Genomic DNA, 25,078 nt, shown 5'->3' with positions numbered 1-25,078 from the left:
CATGTGTTGTTTTAAGCTGTAGTTCTTATGGGAGGACACCCCAGTTCTTGTCTGGTGCCACAAGATTATTTATTACGGTTACAGGCCGGGAGAGCCACATTTCGGAAAGAGATAGCCAAAATTGATGTGGCTCTACCGGCAATAGTTATGGTTGCGTGAACATGGAATGTGGCTCTCCCGGCTATGCTGTCAAAACATGCTTCGTGATTCAAACACGTTACCGTATTTAACAAAACAAGACATGTTTCCTCATAATTGTATTCAGATCACAACAGGTTTTGTTTCTATAATTAGCAGAATATAATATACTAATAGGTAAATTACATATAATTATAATGTCACAAAATAATAATAAATGTTAATCTGTAAAGCATAATAATGATGATAATGGTTTAGTTTGTTGCCATGTGTACAAACAGATAAAATGGCGTAAGATCACAAAACATTCTTTTTTGCACCCCCTACTGCAGATGAAGGAGGTCGCCCCGGTCTTAGGTATAACACCCCGAACTTTATGGTTTATGGAGAACTTGGAAGATTCTATATTAAATGATGCTCCCTGGCTAAATAATGTGAAACATATATTTTGTGAATGCGGATGTATTTGTAAACCCTTTTCATTATACTCAATCCTGGATCCTATCAAAATCTGAATCAATCCTGAAAGACCAGTTTTTACAATCGTGGACCCGTGAAATGAATAATTTTTTTGAAATGAATAACATTTTAAAAAATTCACCTTCCCTCGACAAATACTTACTGCTATCTGAAAACATTTGGAAACCTATTCTATATGATGGCAAGTACTAAAATGTCAACAATCAAACCCCTGTCTAAATTTATCGAGTGTATATGTTCCAGTTTTCAGTAATCATTGTGTATACTCCCTGTCTCCTTCTTGCATGCTTTGTATATTCTGCATTCCATTTTATGTACTCATGTACCACCGGAGATGGTTCCATTTTGAGTCCATAAATCATAAATAGGGACAGTCTTTTACCGGTATTGCTAAACACCACGCTTGTGAGTGTGAAAGATTATTCGTTGCTTGTGAAAACAATATTATACATGGGGACACTTTTTTACAGGTTACGGTAATCCATTAATTAATTAATCTATTGGAAATGTGGCTTTACCGGCTACAGCCATGTAATTGAAATGTGGCCTTCCCGGCAATAGTCATTTTTGAAATGTGGCTTTCCCGGCCTGTCACCTTTATAACCTGAGGTTGCACCAGGTACCAGAAGGTCTTAATTCATTAAATTAAGCCCTGATATACATGTGTATATTCAAGTAGTAATGATCATGAACATTTTGGATTTTTCTTGAGGTGTACAAAACCGAAAACTCCAGTTATCCCGATGATTTACACCAAAACTGATGTGTCCGGGTATGGGGGGTCTCACTGTATATTCAAGTAGTAGTGACCATACTCTTTGGAGCCAATTATTGCTGTTACCAGATATGTAAGGATCAGTCACTGTTGAGATTTCCTGTGATCTAGTATGAGGGGTCTCACTGTATATTCAAGTAGTAGTGACCATACTCTTTGGAGCCAATTATTGCTGTTACCAGATATGTAAGGATCAGTCACTGTTGAGATTTCCTGTGATCTAGTATGAGGGGTCTCACTGTATATTCAAGTAGTAGTGACCATACTCTTTGGAGCCAATTATTGCTGTTACCAGATATGTAAGGATCAGTCACTGTTGAGATTTCCTGTGATCTAGTATGAGGGGTCTCACTGTATATTCAAGTAGTAGTGACCATACTCTTTGGAGCCAATTATTGCTGTTACCAGATATGTAAGGATCAGTCACTGTTGAGATTTCCTGTGATCTAGTATGAGGGGTCTCACTGTATATTCAAGTAGTAGTGACCATACTCTTTGGAGCCAATTATTGCTGTTACCAGATATGTAAGGATCAGTCACTGTTGAGATTTTCTGTGATCTAGTATGGGGGTCTCACTGTATATTCAAGTAGTAGTGACCATACTCTTTGGAGCCAATTATTGCTGTTACCAGATATGTAAGGATCAATCACTGTTGAGATTTCCTGTGATCTACTATGTGGGGGGCGGTGGGGTAGCCTAGTGGTTAAAGCGTTGGCTCGTCACGCCGAAGACCCGGGTTCGATTCCCCACATGGGTACAATGTGTGAAGCCCATTTCTGGTGTCCCCCGCCGTGATATTGCTGGAATATTGCTTAAAGCGGAGTAAAACTAAACTCAGTCAGTCAGTCAGTAGTATGAGGGGTCTCACTGTATATTCAAGTAGTAGTGACCATACTCTTTGGAACCAAATTATTGCTGTTACCAGATATGTAAGGATCAGTCACTGTTGAGATTTCCTGTGATCTAGTATGAGGGGTCTCACTGTATATTCAAGTAGTAGTGACCATACTCTTTGGAGCCAATTATTGCTGTTACCAGATATGTAAGGATCAGTCACTGTTGAGATTTCCTGTGATCTAGTATGAGGGGTCTCACTGTATATTCAAGTAGTAGTGACCATACTCTTTGGAGCCAATTATTGCTGTTACCAGATATGTAAGGATCAGTCACTGTTGAGATTTCCTGTGATCTAGTATGAGGGGTCTCACTGTATATTCAAGTAGTAGTGACCATACTCTTTGGAGCCAATTATTGCTGTTACCAGATATGTAAGGATCAGTCACTGTTGAGATTTCCTGTGATCTAGTATGAGGGTCTCACTGTATATTCAAGTAGTAGTGACCATACTCTTTGGAGCCAATTATTGCTGTTACCAGATATGTAAGGATCAGTCACTGTTGAGATTTCCTGTGATCTAGTATGAGGGTCTCACTGTATATTCAAGTAGTAGTGACCATACTCTTTGGAGCCAATTATTGCTGTTACCAGATATGTAAGGATCAGTCACTGTTGAGATTTCCTGTGATCTAGTATGAGGGGTCTCACTGTATATTCAAGTAGTAGTGACCATACTCTTTGGAGCCAATTATTGCTGTTACCAGATATGTAAGGATCAGTCACTGTTGAGATTTTCTGTGATCTAGTATGGGGGTCTCACTGTATATTCAAGTAGTAGTGACCATACTCTTTGGAATAATTATTGCTGTTACCAGATATGTAAGGATCAATCACTGTTGAGATTTCCTGTGATCTACTATGTGGGGGGCGGTGGGGTAGCCTAGTGGTTAAAGCGTTGGCTCGTCACGCCGAAGACCCGGGTTCGATTCCCCACATGGGTACAATGTGTGAAGCCCATTTCTGGTGTCCCCCTCCGTGATATTGCTGGAATATTGCTTAAAACGGCGTAAAACTAAACTCAGTCAGTCAGTCAGTAGTATGAGGGGTCTCACTGTATATTCAAGTAGTAGTGACCATACTCTTTGGAACCAAATTATTGCTGTTACCAGATATGTAAGGATCAGTCACTGTTGAGATTTCCTGTGATCTAGTATGAGGGGTCTCACTGTATATTCAAGTAGTAGTGACCATACTCTTTGGAGCCAATTATTGCTGTTACCAGATATGTAAGGATCAGTCACTGTTGAGATTTCCTGTGATCTAGTATGAGGGGTCTCACTGTATATTCAAGTAGTAGTGACCATACTCTTTGGAGCCAATTATTGCTGTTACCAGATATGTAAGGATCAGTCACTGTTGAGATTTCCTGTGATCTAGTATGAGGGGTCTCACTGTATATTCAAGTAGTAGTGACCATACTCTTTGGAGCCAATTATTGCTGTTACCAGATATGTAAGGATCAGTCACTGTTGAGATTTCCTGTGATCTAGTATGAGGGGTCTCACTGTATATTCAAGTAGTAGTGACCATACTCTTTGGAGCCAATTATTGCTGTTACCAGATATGTAAGGATCAGTCACTGTTGAGATTTCCTGTGATCTAGTATGAGGGGTCTCACTGTATATTCAAGTAGTAGTGACCATACTCTTTGGAGCCAATTATTGCTGTTACCAGATATGTAAGGATCAGTCACTGTTGAGATTTCCTGTGATCTAGTATGAGGGGTCTCACTGTATATTCAAGTAGTAGTGACCATACTCTTTGGAGCCAATTATTGCTGTTACCAGATATGTAAGGATCAGTCACTGTTGAGATTTCCTGTGATCTAGTATGAGGGTCTCACTGTATATTCAAGTAGTAGTGACCATACTCTTTGGAGCCAATTATTGCTGTTACCAGATATGTAAGGATCAGTCACTGTTGAGATTTCCTGTGATCTAGTATGAGGGTCTCACTGTATATTCAAGTAGTAGTGACCATACTCTTTGGAGCCAATTATTGCTGTTACCAGATATGTAAGGATCAGTCACTGTTGAGATTTCCTGTGATCTAGTATGAGGGGTCTCACTGTATATTCAAGTAGTAGTGACCATACTCTTTGGAGCCAATTATTGCTGTTACCAGATATGTAAGGATCAGTCACTGTTGAGATTTCCTGTGATCTAGTATGAGGGGTCTTACTGTATATTCAAGTAGTAGTGACCATACTCTTTGGAACAAATTATTGCTGTTACCAGATATGTAAGGATCAGTCACTGTTGAGATATCCTGTGATCTAGTATGAGGGGTCTCACTGTATATTCAAGTAGTAGTGACCATACTCTTTGGAGCCAATTATTGCTGTTACCAGATATGTAAGGATCAGTCACTGTTGAGATTTCCTGTGATCTAGTATGAGGGGTCTCACTGTATATTCAAGTAGTAGTGACCATACTCTTTGGAGCCAATTATTGCTGTTACCAGATATGTAAGGATCAGTCACTGTTGAGATTTCCTGTGATCTAGTATGGGGGTCTTACTGTATATTCAAGTAGTAGTGACCATACTCTTGGAGCCAATTATTGCTGTTACCAGATATGTAAGGATCAGTCACTGTTGAGATTTCCTGTGATCTAGTATGAGGGGTCTCACTGTATATTCAAGTAGTAGTGACCATACTCTTTGGAGCCAATTATTGCTGTTACCAGATATGTAAGGATCAGTCACTGTTGAGATTTCCTGTGATCTAGTATGAGGGTCTCACTGTATATTCAAGTAGTAGTGACCATACTCTTGGAGCCAATTATTGCTGTTACCAGATATGTAAGGATCAGCCACTGTTGAGATTTCCTGTGATCTAGTATGAGGGGTCTCACTGTATATTCAAGTAGTAGTGACCATACTCTTTGGAGCCAATTATTGCTGTTACCAGATATGTAAGGATCAGTCACTGTTGAGATTTCCTGTGATCTAGTATGAGGGGTCTCACTGTATATTCAAGTAGTAGTGACCATACTCTTTGGAGCCAATTATTGCTGTTACCAGATATGTAAGGATCAGTCACTGTTGAGATTTCCTGTGATCTAGTATGAGGGGTCTCACTGTATATTCAAGTAGTAGTGACCATACTCTTTGGAGCCAATTATTGCTGTTACCAGATATGTAAGGATCAGTCACTGTTGAGATTTCCTGGGATCTAGTATGAGGGGTCTCACTGTATATTCAAGTAGTAGTGACCATACTCTTTGGAGCCAATTATTGCTGTTACCAGATATGTAAGGATCAGTCACTGTTGAGATTTCCTGTGATCTAGTATGGGGGGTCTCACTGTATATTCAAGTAGTAGTGACCATACTCTTTGGAGCCAATTATTGCTGTTACCAGATATGTAAGGATCAGTCACTGTTGAGATTTCCTGTGATCTAATTGGGGGGGTCTCACTGTATATTCAAGTAGAAGTGACCATACTCTTTGGAGCCAATTATTGCTGTTACCAGATATGTAAGGATCAGTCACTGTTGAGATTTCCTGTGATCTTGTTTCCATTGAGACAACATCATGTTGGCATGTATTAGTCCGGCTACTACAAATATGAAGGATACCAAGTTCTAGGGACAGAAGAAGTACTACAAGTATGACTCTAAATGTGTTAAAGTAACATTGGCTTCTAGGCATCAGGAGATTCTTATTGTGGTGGAAGTAAAACTCATTGCGTTTGTGTAGGTATTGCCAAGGGTGGACCTAAAGTAACACTGGCTTGTCGGCATCAGGAGATTCTTATTGTGGTGGAAGTAAAACTCATTGAGTTTGTGTAGGTACGGCCAAGGGTGGACCTAACATTGGCTAAACTGAAGAAATCTGAAACAAACCAACTTGTTTACCAATATAATGAATTGAGAAGCACGTGTGATACTTTCAGTCTGTCTTCACAGATGGATCCCGAGATGGTGACGCAGTTGTTGGTGCCACTGTCATTGGATCCAGAACAGTGTCTTCAAGATGGCCGGATGGCATCTCTATTTTTACAGCAGAGGTTAGTGCCATTTTAACAGTTCTAAAACATATAAAGAACCAGTCTAAATATACGCAGTTTTCCATATTGTCAGATTCTCTCTCTCGTCTTCAGGCAGTTCAAAATGTCTTCTAAATGACCACTTTTACTTGAAAATTATTGAATTATTTAACGTCATTGCTACTGGCCAAAACAACATCATTTTTTGTTGATTACCCAGCCATGTTGGAATTTCTGGTAACATTATGGCTGAGGCTGCGGCTATAGCAGCACTCAACAAATCTGTGACGCCAGTTCTACTCCCCTGTACTGATATCAATCCAATCATCAGAACTCACATCCGCTATAGCAGCACTCAACAAATCTGTGACACCAGTTCTACTCCCCTGTACTGATAACAAACCAATCATCAGAACTTACATCCGCTATAGCAGCACTCAACAAATCTGTGACGCCAGTTCTACTCCCCTGTACTGATAACAAACCAATCATCAGAACTTACATCCGCTATAGCAGCACACAACAAATCTGTGACGCCAGTTCTACTCCCCTGTACTGATAACAAACCAATCATCAGAACTTACATCCGCTATAGCAGCACTCAACAAATCTGTGACACCAGTTCTACTCCCCTGTACTGATAACAAACCTATCATCAGAACTTACATCCGCTATAGCAGCACTCAACAAATCTCTGACGGCAGTTCTACTCCCCTGTACTGATAACAAACCAATCATCAGAACTTACATCCGCTATAGCAGCACTCAACAAATCTGTGACACCAGTTCTACTCCCCTGTACTGATAACAAACCTATCATCAGAACTTACATCCGCTATAGCAGCACTCAACAAATCTCTGACGGCAGTTCTACTCCCCTGTACTGATAACAAACCAATCATCAGAACTTACATCCGCTATAGCAGCACTCAACAAATCTGTGACACCAGTTCTACTCCCCTGTACTGATAACAAACCTATCATCAGAACTTACATCCGCTATAGCAGCACTCAACAAATCTCTGACGGCAGTTCTACTCCCTGTACTGATAACAAACCAATCATCAGAACTTACATCCGCTATAGCAGCACTCAACAAATCTGTGACACCAGTTCTACTCCCCTGTACTGATAACAAACCAATCATCAGAACTTACATCCGCTATAGCAGCACTCAACAAATCTGTGACACCAGTTCTACTCCCCTGTACTGATAACAAACCAATCATCAGAACTTACATCCGCTATAGCAGCACTCAACAAATCTCTGACGGCAGTTCTACTCCCCTGTACTGATAACAAACCAATCATCAGTACTTACATCCGCTATAGCAGCACTCAACAAATCTGTGACACCAGTTCTACTCCCCTGTACTGATAACAAACCAATCATCAGAACTTACATCCGCTATAGCAGCACTCAACAAATCTGTGACACCAGTTCTACTCCCCTGTACTGATAACAAACCTATCATCAGAACTTACATCCGCTATAGCAGCACTCAACAAATCTGTGACGGCAGTTCTACTCCCCTGTACTGATAACAAACCAATCATCAGAACTTACATCCGCTATAGCAGCACTCAACAAATCTGTGACACCAGTTCTACTCCCCTGTTCTGATAACAAACCAATCATCAGAACTTACATCCGCTATAGCAGCACTCAACAAATCTGTGACACCAGTTCTACTCCCCTGTTCTGATAACAAACCAATCATCAGAACTTACATCCGCTATAGCAGCACTCAACAAATCTGTGACACCAGTTCTACTCCCCTGTTCTGATAACAAACCAATCATCAGAACTTACATCCGCTATAGCAGCACTCAACAAATCTCTGACGGCAGTTCTACTCCCCTGTACTGATAACAAACCAATCATCAGAACTTACATCCGCTATAGCAGCACTCAACAAATCTGTGACACCAGTTCTACTCCCCCTGTACTGATAACAAACCAATCATCAGAACTTACATCCGCTATAGCAGCACTCAACAAATCTCTGACGGCAGTTCTACTCCCCTGTACTGATAACAAACCAATCATCAGAACTTACATCCGCTATAGCAGCACTCAACAAATCTGTGACACCAGTTCTACTCCCCTGTACTGATAACAAACCAATCATCAGAACTTACATCCGCTATAGCAGCACTCAACAAATCTCTGACGGCAGTTCTACTCCCCTGTACTGATAACAAACCAATCATCAGAACTTACATCCGCTATAGCAGCACTCAACAAATCTCTGACGGCAGTTCTACTCCCCTGTACTGATAACAAACCAATCATCAGAACTTACATCCGCTATAGCAGCACTCAACAAATCTGTGACACCAGTTCTACTCCCCTGTACTGATAACAAACCAATCATCAGAACTTACATCCGCTATAGCAGCACTCAACAAATCTCTGACGGCAGTTCTACTCCCTGTACTGATAACAAACCAATCATCAGAACTTACATCCGCTATAGCAGCACTCAACAAATCTGTGACACCAGTTCTACTCCCCTGTACTGATAACAAACCAATCATCAGAACTTACATCCGCTATAGCAGCACTCAACAAATCTCTGACGGCAGTTCTACTCCCCTGTACTGATAACAAACCAATCATCAGAACTTACATCCGCTATAGCAGCACTCAACAAATCTCTGACGGCAGTTCTACTCCCCTGTACTGATAACAAACCAATCATCAGAACTTACATCCGCTATAGCAGCACTCAACAAATCTGTGACACCAGTTCTACTCCCCTGTACTGATAACAAACCAATCATCAGAACTTACATCCGCTATAGCAGCACTCAACAAATCTGTGACACCAGTTCTACTCCCCTGTACTGATAACAAACCAATCATCAGAACTTACATCCGCTATAGCAGCACTCAACAAATCTGTGACGCCAGTTCTACTCCCCTGTACTGATAACAAACCAATCATCAGAACTTACATCCGCTATAGCAGCACTCAACAAATCTCTGACGGCAGTCCTACGGTACTGACAGCCTGTACATTCGGTACTGACAGCATGTACATCCGGTACTGACAGTCTAATGCGTACTTGTATTTTCCTGTAGTTCATTTTATTGAATATTATAGTAATATGAACTACACCACAAACGGAATTGCCAACAGACAAGAGTTTATTTTAAGGGTAAAATTGGTTGCTTATATCGTTGCCAATTTTCAATTTTTGCACCTTTTTTCTTCATGGTTAGTTGCTTTTGTGTCACTCCCTTGTGTAAGTTTCATGGATGTTCATGTAGGAACAATAATATAGAGAGACCAAGTAGTCAGACATGCCACACAAGCCCACTGTTATCTCTCTCCATGATGAAAACAATCTCTCAGCTGAAGATCTGCCGCCAGAACTGTTGTGTTCGCGGAGTGACGTCATATCTGGCGATGATGACGTCATGGCTATGTCCCCGGTCTTGGCACCCAGTTGCTGCTCACACAAGGAAAGTGTCTTGTTTACAAACAGCGGCTGGGAATAGCTGGACGTCTGTGAGACCCCGGCTACCTTGGCGGCGTGACGTCATATCTAGCGATACTTACGTCATGGGCTGTGTCCCGACCTTGGGCTGTGTACGGTACTTGCACCCAATGGGGAACATTCCTCAGTTATCTCCCTTTACTGCTTTGCCAATAGATGGCGCCAATCGCTACGGTCCTGAGTGTACTTCCGGCTTAATGATGGCGTTCAAAGTTTGTGGCACGGTCGATTTCAAATGCGCAGCAATATTACTATGCCTGAGACATGCTGCCGTGCCTCGGGATGCTGCAATAGAGGTTCGACGTGTCCGAGAGGTCCAAACTTGCTGAAATGGTGGTTGACTATCATTCGAAGTAGCGACGAATGAAACAAAAGCATGACGAGGTAGCCGTCAGCTCTCGCTGGTCTCACTCTCAGCAGGATAATCTACAACCGTTATACAGTCTTCTAGACTAACGCTTAGTCTCTGAATTTATATAATTTGGATAGTAACAAACAAACCCATTTAAATTGAAAAGGTGAACCTGGGGAAATCTAGACTTGCTTCGTTTAGGGCTTTAGCACTACAGGGAAGGCTAGGCTGTAGGGAAAATAATGTGGTTCAGGGACTGTGAGACACACTATATAGTCTCCCTGCTCTCAGTGTTGTGTGCCATTTCCACTTCTGACAGAGCAATTTCGTTACTGTAACTAATTATGGTAAGTACCACGTATTTTGCATCTTTTACAGTTTGAAGAAAACGTTGTTATTGTCCTTGCCAAATTTAGTTCACGTACCAACCGAAATTACGAGCAGGGGTTTTGAATCAATTCAGGTAAAAAGAATGTGACATATGCTGTACAAAACTTTTCACGCGAAAACATTAGGGGCCTCTCTCTGTAGTAATCATCAAAACTTACAGTACACAATCTTTTCGCTTTACAAGGGGTGCAGCCCAAGGCGTCACCATCTGTAGAATGCCACTGATATCGTCTGAAATCGGCACCCCAGTGAAGATTAGCTATAAACATGATAAAACAGTTTCTGTAGTAGTTAGGCTTTATTCATTGTTAACATTGTTTCAGAATTTTCCACAGTACTTGAACACAGCTATTGCATTCTAATTTCAGGTTAATCTATTGAATTTATTTTCAACTATATTTCAATTGTATCTTAGCAAAGCATTCATCACTTGATATGGCCTGTTGATTATCCCCCGCAATGCGTTTTGCGGGGTATTAAAATGGACTTCGTCCGTCCGTCCGTGCACATTTGTCTTTTCCGGAGCAGAACTCTAAAACCATTCAATATTTCTTCACCAAACTTTGCACATAGATAGATCTGGTGGAGTACATAATTCTGAATAAAACATTTTTGGCATTTCCATGGCAACAAGTTTCGACTTATAATGAAATTAGTGGTAGTGTTCTTTTCCGGAGCTGAACTCTAAAACCGTTCACTATTTCTTCACCAAACTTGGCACATAGATAGATCTGGTGGTGTACTGGTGCCTTTTGGTAGTTTGGGAATTCTTAATAAAATATTTTTGTCATTTAAATGACAACAAGTTCGACTTAGACTGAAATTGGTGGTTGTGCTCTTTTCCGGAGCTGAACTCTAAAAACATTCACTATTTCTTCACCAAACTTGGTACATAGATTGGTCTGGTGGTGTACTGGTGCCTTTTGGTAGTTTTGGAATTCTGAATAAAACATTTTTGGCGTTTCCATGGCAACAAGTTCGACTTAGCCTGAAATTGGTGGTTGTGGTCTTTTCCGGAGCTGAACTCTAAAACCGTTCACTATTTCTTCACCAAACTTGACACATAGATTGGTCTGGTGGTGTACTAGTTCCTTTTTGGTAGTTTGGGAATTCTGAATAAAATATTTTTGGCGTTTCCATGGCAACAAGTTTGACTAAAACAGAAATTAGTGGTAGTGCACTTTTCCGGAGCTGAACTCTAAAACCGTTCAATGTTTCTTCACCAAACTTGACACATAGATTGGTCTGGTGGTGTACTGGTACCTTTTGGTAGTTTTGGTTTTCTGAATAAAATATTTTTGGCATTTCCATGGCAACAAGTTTGACATAGACTGAAATTGGTGATAGTGCTATTTTCTGGAGCAGAACTTTAAAAACCTTTCAATACTCTCCTTCCACTTTTCTATATACACACCTAAATATTTGACATAATCACAACTCGTAGACATAATCATGAAGAGTATTTTGCCATTGCGGGGGATATTGATGACTTTGTCTTCTTGTTAAATTAGATTTATGCCAAACTGGCATAAAGAAGACGCACTTTGAATTGATAATTTGATGAGAATGAGTGAGCACTTGTGTGTTTAGTTAGTGGTAAGCAAGATGAAGATTGTGACATTACTTCTGGAACAAAAGGATGCTGATTGCCTTCAATAATCAACATCTGCCCTCCAAATATTGTTTGATGAAATGACATTATTGAGATACCAGGTGTTTGGGGAAAAAAGGGATTTGCCCAAGTGACAGAGGTGATGAACCTTGGGAGCCTTTTCTCTGTGCCCCAAGTCTTGTTTTCTCAGAGTAATGAGTACTAATCATTATTCATAATCAGATTCATAAACATCCAAGGTCTGATGATCAGTCTGATGTAGGTCCTTCTTTGATATGATGTGGTATCCCAGCGGAACACATATCCAATTCCCAGAGCTTCTGTCAAACATTGATGACTCATCATAGGCGGATCCAGACATTTTCAAAGGGGGTTGGGGGGGTTTAAGGGGGTTCGAACCCCCTGAACCCCACCTTGGCTCTGCCATTGCAAAACATTAACTTCAATGTGGTCTTTAGTCGGGTGGGGGGTGGGGTCGAACCCTCAACCCAACCCAACCCAAAACACAGCACCCCCCACCCCGGATCTGCCACTGCTCATGTTCTACATGATGCTGGAGTAGATGAAGTGTCATGGCTTGACAAATGCTGTGGTGTGGAGCTGTACAAGGCATATAAGAGAATCTGGACATTTCAGTATTCAGGATTATTTGTAGCAAAGTCCCAGATGTTGAAAAATAGGACCTAGTTTATATTTTTGATCTGGGACTTCATTAAAAAAAAGCCTATTTGGTACAACATGACTTTAGCACCTGGCGAGGACAGATAACTCTTAAGCAGTGAGGTCAAATGTAGTTACTTGAAAAAATATATATAGCATTTTAGGTATTTTAATAAATATTACTCCTGTTTATCTCCTGGATTTGCTGTTGACGATGTATGCTCTCTGATTTGTTCAATATGGCTAGTAACAAGTATTCAGTAAGTTTTTTTACTTATTGCATCACACAGTGACATCGCATATATGAGGTCTGAATATTTAATAGATTCCAAATAGCTTCGGTTTTACTTAAGAGGTAGTTGTTTCATTCATAAAACTGGATACAATAAAAGTTGCATGTTACAGCCTAGGCTGATCACCATTAAGGTTATGTTTGACATTCTGAAGGAAATGAAAATCAAAGTATGTTTGCTCAAACCAAGACTGAAAGATCTGTGTCTTTACTTAACAGAACTTTCAAATGTATGTTACTGGGAGCTAGTTCAGCAGTGTAGACTGTGGTAATATCTTCAAACACAATGAAATGTTACTTGAGAGTAGCTTTTTTTAAATTTTAATGTTGATTAATTGTTAATGAATTTGATTATCAAATTTGGTAAATTTGTCCCATTTTCTGTCCATCCTCATCTGATATGTTTATATCAAAATCTTGTACAGTGACGTACTTAACTGCAGATTATTATCATCTATGTGCCCATAGTGTTTGTTTGTTTTAGAAGCTTGATATGTGATTGGTGATGTTCCACAGAAACATGACATGTATCATTTAAATAAAGTATTAAACGACAGTGATGAATAAAGGCCCTTTTTGTGTTACAGGATCGGCAAATTTCAGAGCTGAGAAACCATTATGAAATTACTATGAAATATATCAGATGTGGTTACTGGAAGTTGAAGTCTGCTTTGTTCATTTCAACACCTGAAATGTTTGGGTCAAAGGTAACTGCACAGGTAATGATTAGATGGGTATTAAACACAACCAGATAGTAACAATTTCATTTGGGATCCAACTTGCTCATACTTGAGGTTTCACTCATTGCTGTTGTATTGTCAACCATGTCAAGAGTCCTAAACTTCAAAAGTGAGAAAGAAAACAATCTACTTGTCACCCATTTGATCATGTGTGATCTTTTGCATATTACAAAATTGCCACAATTTCAAAATTTGAAAATTCCAAATGGCAAAAGGACCGTTATCCCTCATTGCCGTTTGTTTCTCCATGACGATACCCAACTTAAGCACTCAATTTAAATATGAGTATTATTGACATTTACCTCTTGTTTAAAGGTCGTCACACATCATGTATATCATATATATCCATGGGGAAGAGTTGCATATGAACTGTGTATATCATACTTTGTTATTGCATAACATCATGGGAATGGGTATTTGTTAAATCAACAAGACTTGTACAGATATAGAGCTGCAATATGTGTACATAGACATTGTAACACACAACACTGTATTATACAATATATTTTGTAATGTAACTGATAATAAAATACTGATAATTAATCATAATGTTTTGATTCTTCATGTCCAGGGTGAGTGAGGGGCGATGCAGTGGCCTAGTGTTAAAACGCTTGCTCCTTGCATCAAACACAGAGGTTGGGTCCCCACAAGGGTACAAAGTGTGAAGTCCATTTCTGGTGCCCCACCATGCAATTGCTGGAATATTGCTGAAAGCAGTGCAACTCAGAGTTGCTCCCCCTTGATATGACAGGAACCTGTGATTGGTGGTTCAAATCTTGGTTCGCACTGCTTGTTTTGTAAGCATCAGAACATTGTTGTGATAAACAGCTTGGATATCCAAGCGTTACACTGACACACTTAATGCAACTGAAATTCTATTAAAAGCATCCTTTGTCCAAACTCCAGCTTGTGAAGAAGTCATCCAGACAGATATTGTTTGTTGCCTACCATCGCCAGGATCATACAGGACCCTGTAAATGCCCCTCTGTCTCCCCATTTGGCGAACCAGTAGCACCCACCATTAACACAATATAACGAACGTCAGATAATAATATAGAACATGTTTTCAGCAACCCGTGTTTGACGTAAGATACGGCGAATGGGATCGGGTGGCCAGGCTCGCTGACTTGGTTGCTCCATGAAATAGTATCCCACTTGCGTAGATCGATGCGCATGATGTCAATCACTGGATTATCTGAGCTGGAATTTATATAGCTGGACTGACTGACTGAGTTTAGTTTTACGCCGCTTTTAGCATTATTCCAGCAACATCACGGCGGGGGACACCAGAAATGAGCTTCACACATCATACCCATGTGGGGATTCGAACCCGGGTCTTCGGCGCGACGAAGCTGGAACATAATGCTGAGTGCGGCCTTACACAACAATTCTTGAAAAATGAATGGATCTCCTGACAATCAGACGACATTGGGTAGGTTTTATTAATAATTTAACATTGAAGACACAGGTACCTCAGTGACTTGTAACATCATACCCTTATATACGTGTGTTTTTGTAAACTTGGAACTCCGCTGCTTTGTCATCTATCCGTCAAAAAACCAAAAGGCTAAAGATAGGTACAATGGGTGGACAGGCCTGGTGTCATACATTGCAAGTACGTCAGAGAAAGCGACTTTAGACCCACTAACAGTTATATAGTCATACATTAACAGATTCTATTTATATCCACATATATTCCGAGTCACCAGACGGCCTGACTACCGCCACGTGTACCATAGACATTATATAAAGGGGACTCCAACTGCTTCAGCACCACGTGAGAACCAACGTTGAACCTGAAATCAGCTTTGAAGTTTGCGACGTTTTGTAGGTAAGTTAATCTGTATCCAGTTGATTTCTATAGTCCGTGAGTGGGTGAGTGAGTTTAGTTTTACGCCGCTTTTAGCAACATTCCAGCAATATCACGGCGGGGGACACCAGAAATGGGCTTCACACATTGTTTCCATGTGGGGAATCGAACCCAGGTCTTAGGCGTGACGAGCGAACGCTTTAACCACTAGGCTACTCCACTGCCCTGATTTCTACAAGAGATGACAAATTGAGAGAAGTAAATGTTGTAACACACTTATTTAAATTATTATATGGAGGGATTGACTGCTTCTGCTGGTGTTCCTGCTGCTTCTATTGTTACTGGAAGACATATGATAACTACCAAGGCTAGGGAGGAACACATCTGACGGTGAAAAACTGTTAACTGTGATTCCTATAATGCTTGATGTTAGGGTATCAACTCTTCGATTGGTCGTAAGTGAATGCCTTCAGATGTATGAGCTGTGCCCCTTTCGCGTACCCGGATTCTATGATCGAGGGCGCGAATCCTGGATTTTATTTGGTATTGTCAGTACATATCTCTACTTGGAGGGGAAGATTTCAAAAAGAAGTAGATGATGTCCCAATCTTACAATGCCTCATTGTCTTGTGTATGTCATATCACAGGATGGCAGCTCGGTTACCGATCTTGATGAATTCCTCAAACAATGGGCGTGGAAAATATATACACGGTTCCGGTATGGTGTTTCTCAAAAGATCCGGGTGTATCAGGAAGACGTACCTCACGATGATGATGATGATGACAATGGTGATGATGACTACAATGGTGATGGTGATGATGATGACAATGGTGATGATGACTACAATGGTAATGGTGATGATGATGACAATGGTGATGGTGATGATGACAATGGTGATGATGATGATGATGATGACAATGGTGATGATGACTACAATGGTAATGGTGATGATGATGACAATGGTGATGGTGATGATGACAATGGTGATGATGATGATGATGATGACAATGGTGATGATGACTACAATGGTAATGGTGATGATGATGACAATGGTGATGGTGATGATGACAATGGTGATGATGATGATGATGATGACAATGGTGATGATGACTACAATGGTGATGGTGATGACTACAATGGTAATGGTGATGATGATGACAATGGTGATGGTGATGATGACAATGGTGATGATGATGATGATGACTACAATGACGATTGGTATGTGTAAACAAATGTGTCATTTGATGGCAACGTCATGCGAGGTGTGCATGTGGTATTATGCGACTATCCATGTGATTCTGTAACATTGTGTGAATTCCTCTGCACATAGAGAATGTAGCATGCTTATGACGAATATAACGAACTGTTATTGTACCGGTCACCTGCTGCAAATTTTTAGTAGAGGTGCGTATAACAAATTACAGTTGTAAGGAATTACTATTTGTAGTCCTCCTGAATGACGACTATGACGTGAAACTGTTTAAAAGAATCACTGAGGATAGGGGCGGTGGAGTAGATAAGTGGTTAAAGTGCTCCCTGTAACCACTGAAGGGGGTTCGTCTCCCCACATGGGTACAATATGTGATGCCAATTATCTTTCTCCCCCTGATATTGCTGGGATATCGCTAAGTGCGGAGCAAAACCTTATTAACTCACTCACTGAGAATGGTGACAACGGCAATGGGCGATGAGTGAGAAGCATCCACACCTGATAAACCTTCTTTTCCAAAGCGTTAAAAGGGTGGCTCCAAGCAACTGTGTTCAAGTCATTCTCACAACACGTTTGTCTGCAGATCAGTAAACAGTTAATGATTACCCTTACTGAACAGATACAATGTCTGTGTTTACTCCGGCCAATCTTTAGACGTCAAGACTGCCGGTGGATAATAGGCCCTGACGGTGGTTCCACGTACCTGTTAAGCTGCCCCTCTTACAGATCAATCCTCCCGATCCACAAAACGTTTGTAACGCTACGGGGGCGGTGGGGTAGCCTAGTAGTTGCAGTGTTCGCTTGTCACGCCGAAGACCCGGGTTCGATTCCCAACATGGGCACAATGTGTGAAGCCCATTTCAGGCGTCATCCCACCGTGATATGGCTGAAATGTTGCCAAAACGGCGTAAAACCATACTCACTCAATTCTGTTACCACAAGTGCATACGTCAATGTAGAGGAGATCATCAAGTGATACTCAGAGGCTGGAGAACTTGATGTAACACGTGACTTTAATTAACACGCACCTGTTATGTACTTTCTAAGGATAACATCACAGAACACCCTGTCAATTCCGGACCTATTTGTACCCAGAATCCCTTCGGATTCGCACTATGTAGGAAAGTGTTCCCATGGTCAGGGCTTTTACACTTGAAGGTCATGAGTGACGCACTCCTAACACGGCCACAACCTACACTACAACACAGTCTGTTTGTTTGTTTAACGCCGAACTAAGCAATTGTCCTACTATATCATGGGGGCATATAGTTAATCGAGCCTGGACCACACAATCCGTTGAATAATTTAAGAGTACCATTTGTTTGCTGTATAACGCCGCACTCAGCAATATGGCAGCTATGTGGCGGCGGTCTGTAAACAATCGAGTGTGGACCAGACAATACAGTGATCGACATCTTGAGTATAGATTGACGCAAGTGGGATAACATGTATCATCCAAGTCAACCAGCCTGACCACCGATCCCGTGTTTCAACTCAGTGACATGAGATGAGGTGAAGTTGGGTTTAACGTCGAACTTCAGAATATTTCGCTCATATGACGATGTGCATGCGTGTTTGAGGCTGCATGTACTAGCCCAGACTTAAGCCGGTTTTATAGTGCTACCTCACTGATAAACCATGCCGCAGTTAAGCATGAATGCCCCATGACACATTATACTGACTCCGAGCCGACCAGTACTTATTTTACCCATTAATGCCGAGCGCCAGGCAGGGACCAACAAGTACCATATTTTAACGTCTTTTGGTATGACGCGGTCGGGGATCGAACGCGACCTTCCGCTCTGAGGGCGGACGCTCTAACCATGTCTATGTGGACGCTGATACATTTATCTGCAAAATCTGCAAAACGGGCAAAAATGGAAATATTGTGAAAAAGTTAAAAGCGGTTCTTAACCCATAAATACACTTGTGTTTCTCAGAAACCTCTTTCATCGAATTGCGTATTCCATTATCTGCACAGCTTAAATATATAAACATGCTTCTGTGATCGACGGACTTTAAGGGCTCTCTGATGATTTCCGGCTCTTGCCTGTAGGTTTAAACATATGATTGTCAGATAGCCAGTATTTGGGTAATTCAGGGAGCAGTCATCAACGTAAGACTTTCCAAGACAATGTTCCTTAGTGTAATTTTGAGACATTTATATTAAAACCTGCAGTATACAATCTCTGGGACATAACAGCAGACCGCCACATAGCTGAAAAGCGAGATTTCGTTTTCAAAATTGTTGCCATTCGATAAATAACCAACGGAGAAGTAAACCGAAATTATGTGACTGTAGGTAAAATGATTCCTCACAAATATGCAAAATTTAACTTGGATCTTATGAAAATGAAATTCATGAAAATTATTAATGCTACACTAAATTAACACGTAAGTCTATGGAAATTACACCAAGTTGCCGAATATAACTGAAACGGGTCTGTAATTTAGGGCAACCAATTAACCTTCTGTTTCCGAACATGCCAGGGTGAGGTACAGCGACGGTCATGACACCTCATAGTTAATAATAGCTCTACGCTAATGAATTATGTGCAGCTGATGGATTTAGAGCTACTTCTGTGGAAATATAAACACAATAACGTGATTATTACAATTATATGACTGTCTAGAGAATGCATGGGGGCATGGAAACGGTCTTAATGGACAGACATCGTCCTTTGATTTTTTTCGGCTCCTCATGCTGTACCCACCTTATGTTTGTAGACACGTGACTTTCCTTGTCCACAACAGGGTGCAAGTACACAGCACAAGGTCGGGAACAAAGCCCATGACGTCAACATCGCCAGATATGACGTCACGACGCCAAGGTAGCAGATCTGACAGCTGAGCCCCTAAATTAAGCTGTTGCCAGCCGATGTCAGCCCCATGGGACCCAGAGGGTCATATATGTACTTCCTCTTCAACTCTCACTTTTAAGTCCAATACAATTCTAAATATATATAAGTTTATCACGCACACTTCATCGTAAATTTATGTCGCCATTTTTGATGCATTACAAAATAGCGATTCACAGCGTTATTTGGTGTTTGTTTTGAAATGTAAAAATCGGATAATTACTTGGAGTATTGAATTATAAATATAGCATATTAATGATCACTGATATCAATTCTTTATGAAATCACTAATGATAATTCTGAAACATCCCCGATAAACCTAGTATCGGTTGGGATGTTTTTGAAAATACACTAACCTGAACGCTGAAGTGCGCTTTCCTCCATATTGGATAGTGTTTACAAAAACACGTTTCGCGAAGGCCGGTAGTTGAGACGCCTATTACATCGCGTATATATATTTGATTATTTCATATTCAGATGCGACAAATGCATCACTGAATTCCCCATTCATTTTACTATCACATAAGAAAGGGTCTTTTTCACCAATACCAACTGTCTTGATGATATGAAACGAAAGAGTGTAAAAACGAACGCTGTGCTCGGAAGACTGCTCTTTTTCTGAAATGTAAACAAAGACACAAATCCGATTTTACACTGCGTGGCATTTTCTGAAACTTTCCGACATCCAGTCGTCTATTCATTGCTTGCAATGACTCAGTACCTTTAGAATATGCATGGAGAGAGTATCGTAGCACGAAATAGGAAATTAGAAATAGATAGATCTACAATGCAATGATTTGATAATTCATAAGAAGTTGTGAAGGTTTCTGTGCAGCGTGACGCCATGACTGACGGAAAATCTGGCAGAACGACAGCGGTAATGATCGACTACTTATCTTACTTACAATGAAGACGATAACACATATAACAATATACAGATAGTCAGAATCATTCTGATTACTTACATCACATATTTATGTACATACGATCCCTGAATCAGGGGAAAGTTCCTCGCAAAACCCTGCGTACCAATGTCAGCCAAGCCGCCATTTTGTAAGAAATCGGTCAACGGTAGTGATGTCATACGTAAACCTTGTTGTACATATTTGACAATTTCTTTGAGGCGAAAGTCGGTGGAATAAGAGTAAACACAATCGCCACGTTCCACCGATTACACTTTCAGTTATTTATATTGTACATTCTGTTTATCGTTCAGATATTTCTTTATGAAAATAATTTCATTATCTACATACTAAGCCTTGTTCAGTATCATATCCGTGGATATTATCTACATATTTAGCCTTGTTCAGTATCATATCCGTGGATATAGGGTATACGGTTTTTATTCTTTGAAGGTTTCTGTTTGTTTGAATAATATTTACCTTAGAAATTTGACATACTGAGTGCAGTACATAGAAGATCGAACGTAGGCATAACTGCAACATGTATTTTAATGTTAGTGAACAGCGAATTGATTTAACCTTGTAGTGAGTGAGTTTAGTTTTACGCCGCACTCAGCAATATTCCAGCTATATGGCGGCGGTCTGTAAATAATCGAGTCTGGACCAGACAATCCAGTGATCAACGATTTAACCTTGTAAGTAAAACTGACAATATTATTCAAAATGATTTTGATATTTCATCAAATGTATACATATGCAAACATTTTTAAAGGACTTGCCTTTTTCATTGAATTTGGTTATTTCGTTTTATTGACAAAACGGTGATCTATAATGAATGGCAAAGTGAGCGTATTTCACATACATTTTACGATTCACTTTCATTGTTTTCGATAAAATAATCAATTCATATTCGAAAAAAATGTTGTAATGACAGGATATCAAACTGTAACAATATTTCCACCAAAAAACATAGACATATAGACCATGCCATGTCTTACATTGGACAAAGCTTACATCATTATTGTGATAGTTCCATACAAAATGAGAGATGTTTTTGCATCTTTCAAAGTATACTTATGAAGAGAAATAATCACATAATCACAACAAAGAAAAGTCTTATCCTGAAAAATACATTCGGGAGTTGTGAAATATTCTTTTTCATTTACGTTAAATTCATACCAAACAGGTGCGTCTGTTGTTCATATCAAGATACACAGTCAAACGGTCTAATTATAGATCTATTCAGGACATTATTTAAATGGTAAAATCAGTCTTTTTAACTTCTGTTGAAAGAGTGTTAAATTCTGACAAAGAATGAGTGAGTGAGTGAGTTTAGTTTTACGCCGCACTCAGCAATATTCCAGCTATATGGCGGCGGTCTGTAAATAATCGAGTCTGGGCCAGACAATCCAGTGATCAACAGCATGAGCATCGATCTGCGCAATGAGGAACCGATGACATTTGTCAACCAAGTCAGCGAAACTGACCACCCGATCCCGTTAGTCGCCTCTTACGACAAGATAGTCGCCTTGTTATGGCAAGCACATGGGTTGCTGAAGACCTATTCTACCCCGGATCTTCACGGGTCCCTGACAAAGAAACCAAAACCTTTTATGCAATTCAGAAAAATTAGGCCAGACATAATAAACATGTCAGTGTGTTTTTCCGACGTCGGAAAATACACAAAACAAGCCATGGTGTCATCTAAAATGTTCTATCATTTTCAGTAATTTCATTCCATTTGAAGATAGTACTATGTTAATGATGATGCAAAATTAGTCCAAATACATCTACACAAACAGGAGAATATGGGAATGTAAGAGCTAATTTACATATTGGATAGGGCAACCCAAATCGCTATTATGTACTTTCTCATGTAACACGAGTGAGTGAGTGAGTTTGGTTTTACGCCGCTTTTAGCAATATTCCAGCAATATCACGGCGGGGAACACCAGAAATGGGTTTAACACATTGTACCTATGTGGGGAATCGAACCCGGGTCTTCGGCGTGACGAGCGAACGCCTTAACCACTAGGCTACCCCACCGCCCCTCATGTAACACGATGCCATCTTTCTTAGAAATTGTGATACTACCAAAATGTATTGGACTGGTTTGGTTCACCGTGAACAAAACATCACGAAAATATAGTGACGTATCCACAGGAAATTCTGTACGCGTGATCTAAGTTACAATGACCCTAGTGTTAAGCATAGCAGAGTTATGCCCCCTTATCTCTTATCCACAAATCCCTCCCGAAACCATAGCACCACTTCCAGCATACGGAACGACCTCGAACACAATAAGCTGCTGTTCGTTCCCCCCTTCTACGATGCATACGTTGTCGACCATTACCCCTGAAAAAGCAGAATCGACTCTCGTCAGTGAACGACGACCCTCTGCCAGTTACGTGGCTGCCAACGTCGTACATTTCAGGCCTATCTCAATCTCCGACAACGATGTTGCACTGTCAGTAGCTGCCCCGTAGCTGTGCGGTGTGTACGCTCTGATTCCTTGAGCCCTCAATCGTCTGGCAACTGTCTGTCGACTGACCACGTGTCCCAAGGCATTCCTTGCTGATGACGTCACTGTCAGTTATGGCGGTTACGGAGGTGCAGGGTGCGTAGGTACCGGTCTTCATGGGGCATTGTTGACCTCGGTCTTCCTGTTCTTGGCCTGTCTGATGTCTGCCCTGTCTGTCTGTCTGTAACGTTGCATGTGGTTGGAGACAGCGACACGCGAACAGCCAAACGTTCTTACAACGTGGACATGGGTGGCTCCCGTCTGTATCATACCAAGGGCTCTCTCGCGTTGTTCTGGTGTCAGTCGTGGCATTTCTTTGGTGTTCTTTTTTCATTGTGTGTGTCTGACGTACTCTCGGTATGACTTTTATACGCTTATAGCACGTGCGGTTACGGCTGCAGCTACATCACGTGTTTTTCGCGTTTATTAAATTTGTTAGACGTTGCTTTTCAGATTTCGATATTTTTAGGTTTGACAGTAACTTGTAAAGTTTTTTGGGGACGTCAGTTTATATTACGAGTCAATTTAAAGACGACGGGTATAACGTTATACATAAGGACACAAGCCCATTTCATATACAATTTTATTATATAGGTAGCATTTTTCCTGTACAACGATTGGTCAAAAGACCGTCACATGATTGACTACAAAACACGATATTGACTTGAGTTTTCTGGTAAATACGATATTGACTTGGGTTACTAAAAAATAGACAAGGAATCCCGTACGAAGGGGCTTCCCCAGCTTTTCAGCCAATCAGATCACTCGGATAGATGGCACAGTATGGGCATTAAAAGTTTATGTTAAAACCCGTTTCTCTTTCATTATATAATAAAACAATTATAGACTCTTGTAGAGGTCGATATCGGTTTTTATTGACCTGAGAAAAACAATATTGTTTAACTCAGGTCAATAAAAAACGATATCGACCTCTACAAGAGTCTATAATTGTATAATGTCGTTGAGCTGTCAGGCAGGATTTTGTTCGCTCACACTTTCCGTAAAGATGCCAAATTTAAATAATTCGTCACACAGTGTTTTTATCGGTGCACGGTAAAAAGCGGAGAGATTTACTGTTTTGCAAGGCATGAAAAAAATTCGGACACCATTTAGAAATGTCTGTCGTTTAAATTGCCAAATCATTTACACCTGAATGTATACCATCGGATAGGAAATTTAATATTCTACATTTCTGTGTAATTTTATAGCCGTACGTAGATCCAGGACCACGCGACCGCAATTCTCGCACAACGTTCACTTTTCAAACCTGATGAAAATGTGCGCCTGAAAAAAACCCCTCGGCATTAGTAAACAAGACTATTTAGTGACTTTCCTTGTTTCAACAAGCCCAAGGTTGGGGACAAAGCCCATGACGTCAACATTGCCAGATATGACGTCACGCCGCCAAGGTAGCAGATCTGACAGCTGAGCCCCCTAAAGCTGTTCCCAGCCGATGTTAGTAAACAAGTGACTTTCCTTGTGTAAACAAGCCAGCATTTCTGAAATGGTTTATTGTATAGTTATTTAACTGAATTAAATACAAGTAAGTAACCTTGAAAGTGGTGCGGTTTTCAGTTTATATTACTGAATTATTTAAAGGGTTTCCGGCACTGTTGTTCAGCTGAGAAAATATACACGCTCCACCAAGCTGGGACACAAGAGCAGGCCGCCACATACGAGATAAGGCATGGAAAGTGAAATATGGTGAAAATGAGGGACGCCATTTTTCACCCTGAAAACCAACTGAAATTTCATGCAGATTTCGTTCATGAAAACATTTCCCTCATTTAATAACATTAAATACACGAAAATACATGCAAGGGGTTTAAAGAAACCTTTGTCGTGAATTTCAGAAAAGTTTCATTGCTTGGGGCTTATATTATTTTAAAGGGCATCCTGCAGTGGTGTTTCAACTCTGAATGTATTAACATCCAAAGAGC

At 40.5% G+C, this 25,078-nt stretch overlaps 1 long non-coding RNA gene across 1 annotated transcript; it reads right to left on the bottom strand.

Moving 5' to 3' along the window:
* Positions 1-455: 455 nt before the first annotated feature.
* Positions 456-24,463, bottom strand: LOC124274268. The gene is made up of 3 exons (XR_006897904.1): positions 24,452-24,463; positions 12,553-12,562; positions 456-540 (listed from the first exon to the last, which is right to left on the bottom strand). It is a non-coding gene; the product is annotated as an uncharacterized LOC124274268 (long non-coding RNA).
* Positions 24,464-25,078: the final 615 nt, after the last annotated feature.

This window comes from Haliotis rubra, unplaced genomic scaffold (genome assembly GCF_003918875.1).
Source record: "Haliotis rubra isolate DU_JTF1 unplaced genomic scaffold, ASM391887v1 Scf1898, whole genome shotgun sequence".
Taxonomy (NCBI): Eukaryota; Metazoa; Mollusca; class Gastropoda; order Lepetellida; family Haliotidae; genus Haliotis; species Haliotis rubra.
Note: the sequence above shows the minus strand (reverse complement) of the source record. Positions and strands in the feature narration are given on the sequence as shown.